Source organism: Balaenoptera physalus, assembly GCF_965194825.1.
Source record: "Balaenoptera physalus genome assembly, chromosome: X".
In the NCBI taxonomy this organism is placed as follows: Eukaryota; Metazoa; Chordata; class Mammalia; order Artiodactyla; family Balaenopteridae; genus Balaenoptera; species Balaenoptera physalus.
Window position 1 is genome coordinate 7,787,766 of NC_138903.1, and position 6,000 is coordinate 7,793,765.

Genomic DNA, 6,000 nt, shown 5'->3' on the forward strand with positions numbered 1-6,000 from the left:
AGCGCATGCTCGTTCCCTGCGAACTCGATTGTGAGGGCAGCTGAGAGGAGTTGAGCCTCCTCAGGCGCGGGGGCGGGGGCGGGGGCGGGGGCCTTCGGGTAGGACGCCCGGCTCAGCGTCTCTGCTGAGAGGAGCTCGGTCTCCGTCTCCTTAGGACTCGCTGGGGTTTCGGCTTCAGGACAAAGTGGGGCTGCGTCCACGCTGACTAGGGAACTAGGTTTCCTGAGGACCCAGGTGATGCCTGAGGAAAAGGTGAAGAGACGGTGAGGAAACGTGGGGAGAAGCTTCCTGTGGGCGACTGACCGTTGAGGGGGTCCGTCTTCGTGTGAGCGAGGGAGGGCTTGGCGTGGAAAGCTGGGTTTTTGTTCAGGTTTGTGTGCAGGGTAGCCAGCGTGAGTTATGGGGCGTCCAGTTTTCCCAGCACCATTTATCGTGGGGAGTGTCGTGCTCCTTGGTGTGTCCTTGGTCCCTGTGTCATAAATTCACCGACCCCGTCCGTGTGGGTTGAATTCTGGTCTCTCTGTCCTGTTCCTCTGGTCCCTGTGCCCGTTTTGAGCCAGTTCCACACTGTTTTGGTGACTGTAGCTTCTCAGCAGAGTGTGACGTCAGGGAGGGAGATGCCTCCAGCCCGTTCTCTTTTTTCAGGGTTTCTTTGGCTATTTGGGGTCCTTTGTGGTTCCCCACAGATATTAGGAGGATTTGCTCTATTTGGGGGGAAAATACCATGGAATTTTGGGAGGGATTGCATTCACTGAATCAAAAAGAAACAGATAATTTGAACAGACCAATCACTAGAGATGAACTAGAATCTGTAGTTTAAAAACTCTCCCACAGGGCTTCCCTGGTGGTGCAGTGGTTGAGGATCCACCTGCCAATGCAGGGGACATGGGTTCCATCCCTGATCCGGGAAGATCCCACATGCTGCGGAGCAACTAAGACTGTGTGCCACAACTACTGAGCCTGCGCTCTAGAGCCCAAGAGCCACAACTACTGAGCCCATGTGCCACAACTACTGAAGCCTGTGTGTCTAGGACCCGAGCTCCGCAATGAAGAGTAGCCCCTGCTCACCACAACTAGAGAAAGCCTGTGCACAGCAACAAAGGCCCAGTGCAGAGTTCTCAGAGCTCCCGGTACGAGCTTCTTCCCTTGGGTGGATTCTTGGCTTTTCTCCCAGCATGGCCCCCAAACACCAGTTTTCACTTCCACCCCAAGCAACGAAACCGAAGAAACTGAGACGGACTCCTGCCTCCAGGCCAGAGGAAACGTCTGCTTCTCCGAACTTGCCGAAGGAAGAAGAAGAACAGCAAGAAGCAGTTGAACATATTGATGAAGTACAAAATGAAATAGACAGACTTAACGAACAAGCCAGTGAGGAGATTTTGAAAGTAGAACAGAAATATAACAAACTCCGCCAACCATTTTTTCAGAAGAGGTCGGAATTGATCGCCAAAATCCCAAATTTTGGGGTAACAACATTTGTTCACCATCCACAAGTGTCTGCACTGCTTGGGGAGGAGGATGAAGAGGTGCTGCATTATTTGACAAGAGTCGAAGTGACAGAATTTGAAGATAGTAAATCAGGTTACAGAATAGATTTTTATTTTGATGAAAACCCTTACTTCGAAACTAAAGTTCTCTCCAAAGAATTTCATCTGAATGAGAGTGGTGATCCGTCTTCAAAGTCCACTGAAATCAAATGGAAATCCGGAAAGGATCTGACAAAACGTGCAAGTCAAACGCAGAATAAAGCCAGCAGGAAGAGACAGCATGAGGAACCAGAAAGCTTCTTCACCTGGTTTACTGATCATTCTGATGCAGGTGCAGATGAGTTAGGAGAGGTCATCAAAGATGATATTTGGCCAAATCCATTACAGTACCACTTGGTTCCGGACATGGATGATGAGGAAGGGGAAGGAGAAGAAGATGATGATGATGATGAAGAGGAAGAAGGACTGGAAGATATTGATGAAGAAGGGGATAAGGATGAAGGAAGATGAAGGAGAAGATGACTAATGGAACACTGATGGATTCCAACCTTCCTTTTTTAATTTTCTCCAGTCCCTGGGAGCAAGTTGCAGTCTTTTTTTTTTTTTTCCTCCTTCTCCTCTTGTGCTCAGTTGCCCTGTGTTTGAGGTCTCTTTTCTCCTTTATACCATGGCTCACAACTTATTTTGGGGGGAAATACCTTGAGCAGAATTCAGTGGGAAAAGAATCTCTACCCCTTTCTGTTCCAGATTCATTTTTATCCCTTCCTGTCTCAACAAAAACTTTACGGAATCAACACCACCATGCTCTGTGGGAAAAAAGAAAAACCTTCTGCTCCCTTAGCTCTGCTGGAAGCTGGAGGGTGCTAGGCCCCTGTGTAGTAGTGCATAGAATTCTAGCTTTTTTCCTCCTTTCTCTGTATATTGGGCTCAGAGATTACACTGTGTCTCTATGTGAATATGGACAGTTAGCATTTACCAACATCTATCTGTCTACTTTCTCTTGTTTAAAAAAAGAAAAGAAAAACTTAAAAAAATGGGGTTATAGAAGGTCAGCAAAGGGTGGGTTTGAGATGTTTGGGTGGGTTAAGTGGGCATTTTGACAACATGGCTTCTCCTTTGGCATGTTTAATTGTGATGTTTAACGGACATCCTTGCAGTTTAAGATGACACTTTTAAAATAAAATTCTCTCCTAATGATGACTTGAGCCCTGCCACTCGATGGGAGAATCAGCAGAACCTGTAGGATCTTATTTGCAATTGACATTCTCTATTGTAATTTTGTTCCTGTTTAGTGTTATATTTTTCTTTCTGTTTCACTGGAAAGGAAAGATGATGCTCAGTTTGAAACGTTAAAAGTGTACAAGTTGCTTTGTTACAATAAAACTAAATGTGTACACACACACACAAAAAAAAACAAAGACCCGGCGCAGCCAAAAATAAAGTAAATAAAATAAATAAATTTATTTTAAAAAAAACTCCCCCACAAACAAAAGTCCAGGACCAGATGGCTTCATAGGCAAATTCTACCAAACATACGAAGAAGAACTTATACTGATCCTTCTCAAACTCTTCCAAAAAACTGAAGAGAAGGGAACACTCCCAAAGACATTCTATGAAGCCACCATCACCCTGATACCAAAACCAGACAAAGACACCACCAAAAAAGAAAATTACAGGCCAATATCTTTGATGAGTATAGATGCAAAAATTCTCAACCAAATATAGCAAACTGGATCCAACAACACATAAAAAAGATCATACACCACAAGCAAGTGGGATTCATCCCAGGTTCATAAGGATGGTTCAACATATGCAAATCAATCAATGTGATACACCACATAAACAAAAGTCAAAAACCACTTGATCATCTCAATAGATGCAGAAAAAACACTTGACAAAATTCAACATCCATTCATGATAAACACTCTTACCAAAGTGGGTATAGAGGGAATACATCTCAACATAATAAAAGCTATTTATGACAAACCCAGAGCCAATATAATACTCAATGGTGAAAAGTTGAAAGCCCTCCCGCTAAACTCTGGAATAAGACAAGGATACCCACTTCCACCTCTTCTATTCAACATAGTATTGGAAGTCCTAGCCACAGCAATCAGACAAGAAAAAGAAATAAAAGGTATCCAAATTGGAAGAGATAATATCGTCATTATATGCAGATGACATGACTCTATATGTAGAAAACCCTAAAGACTCCACACAAAAACTACGAGAACTGATCAGTGAATTCAGAAACGTAGCAGGATACAAGATTAACATACAGAAATCGGTTGCATTTCTTTACACCAACAATGAAATATCAGAAAGGGAATGTAAAATAAACGATACTTTCCAAAATCACACCCTCAGGACTTCCCTGGTGGTCCAGTGGCTAAGACTCCACAATTCCAATGCAGGGGGCCCGGGTTCCATCCCTGGTCAGGGAACTAGGTCTCACATGCCACAAGTAAGAGTGCGAATGCCGCAAATAAAGATCCCGCATGCCGCAACTAATGATCCCGCATGCCGCAACTAAAGATCCTGCACGCAGCAATGAAGATCCCGCACGTGGCAGCCAACACCCGGCGCAGCCAAATAAAGAAATATTGAAAAAAAATGCACCTCCAAAAATAAAATACTTAGGAATAAATCTGACCAAGGAGGTGCAAGACTTGTATGCTGAGAGCTGTACAACGGTAAAGGAAACTGAAGATGATTCAAAGAAATGGAAAGATAGCCCATGCTCTTGGATTGGAAGAATTTATATTGTTAAAATGACTACACTACAAAAGCAATCTACAGATGTAATGCAATCCCTATCAAATGACCCATGACATTTTTCACAGAAATAGAACAAATAATCCTAAAATTTATATGGAACCATAAAACACCCAGAATTGCCAAAGCAATCCTGAAGAAACAGAACAAAGCAACAGGCATAACTCTCCCAGACTTAAGACAATACTACAAAGCTATAGTAATCAAAACAGCATGGTATTGGCACAAAAACAGACATATGGATCAATGGAACAGAACAGAGAGCGCAGAAATTAACCCACACACCTATAGTCAATTAGTTTTTGACAAAAAAGGCAAGAATATACAAAGGGAAAAAGCCTCTTCAGCAAGTGGTGCTGGGAAAGTTGGACAGCTGCATGTAAATCAATGAATTTAAAACACACCCTCTCACCATACACAAAAATAAACTCAAAAAATGGCTTAAAGACTTAAACGTAAGACATGACACCATAAAACTCCTAGAAGAGAACACAGGCAAAACATTCTCTGACATAAATTTTACCAATGTTTTCTTAGGTCAGTCTCCCAAGGCAATAGGAATAAAAGCAAAAATAAACAAATGGGACCTAATCAAACATACAAGCTTTTGCGCAGCAAAGGAAACCATTAATAAAATGAAAAGACGACCTACAAAACGGGAGAAAATATTTGCAAACAATGCAACCGAGAAGGGCTTGATTTCCAAAATATATAAAGAGCTCACACAATTCAACAACAAAAAAATAAATGAACCAATCAAAACAGGGGCAGAAGACCTAAAAAGACATTTCTTCAAAGAAGAAATACAAATAGCTAATAGACACATGAAAAGATGCTCAAAATCACTAATTATTAGAGAAATGAAAATCAAAACTACAATAAGGTACCATCTCACACTGGTCAGAATGGCCATCATGAAAAACTCTACAAATAACAAATGCCGGAGAGGATGTGGAGAAAAGGGAACCCTCTTACACTGTTGGTGGGAATGTAAATTGGTACAGCCACTTTGGGGAACAGTATGGAGGTTCCTTAAAAAATTCAAAATTGAATTGCCATATGATCCAGCAATCCCACTCCTGGGCATATACCCAGACAAAACTCTAATCCAAAGAGATACATGCACCCCTATGTTCATAGCAGCACTATTCACAATAGCCAAGACAGGGAAACAACCTAAGTGTCCACTGACAGATGAATGGATAAAGAAGATGTGGTACATGTATACAATGGACTAGTACTCAGCCATAAAAAAGAACAAAATAATACCATTTGCAGCAACATGGATGCAACTAGAGATTATCATACTAAATGAAGTAAGTCAGAAAGAGAAAGACAAATACCATATGATATCACTTATATGTGGAATCTAAAATATAACACAAATGAACATACCTTTGAAAAAGAAACAGACTCATGGACATAGAGAACAGACTTGTGGTGGCCAAGGGGGAGGAGGTTGGGGGAGGGATGGAATGGGAGGTTGCGGTTAACAGATATAAACTATTAAACATGGAATGGATAAACAAGGCCCTACTGTATAGCACAGGGAACTATATCCAGTATCCTAGGATAAACCATAACGGAAAAGAATATAAAAAAAGAATGTATATATATGTATAACTGAATCACTTTGTTTTACAGCAGAAATTAACACATTTTAAATCAACTGTACTTCAATAAAAAAAAATGAAATTACCGAGAGAAAAAAAAATATTGCTGTATTTTACTCTGTGTA

General features: G+C 41.6%; 1 pseudogene across 1 annotated transcript; it reads left to right on the forward strand.

Annotated features, from left to right (window-relative positions):
- Positions 1-1,175: 1,175 nt before the first annotated feature.
- On the forward strand, positions 1,176-2,013 carry LOC309652215 (protein SET pseudogene; annotated as a pseudogene). The gene has a single exon. The product of its transcript is annotated as a protein SET pseudogene (transcript).
- Positions 2,014-6,000: the final 3,987 nt, after the last annotated feature.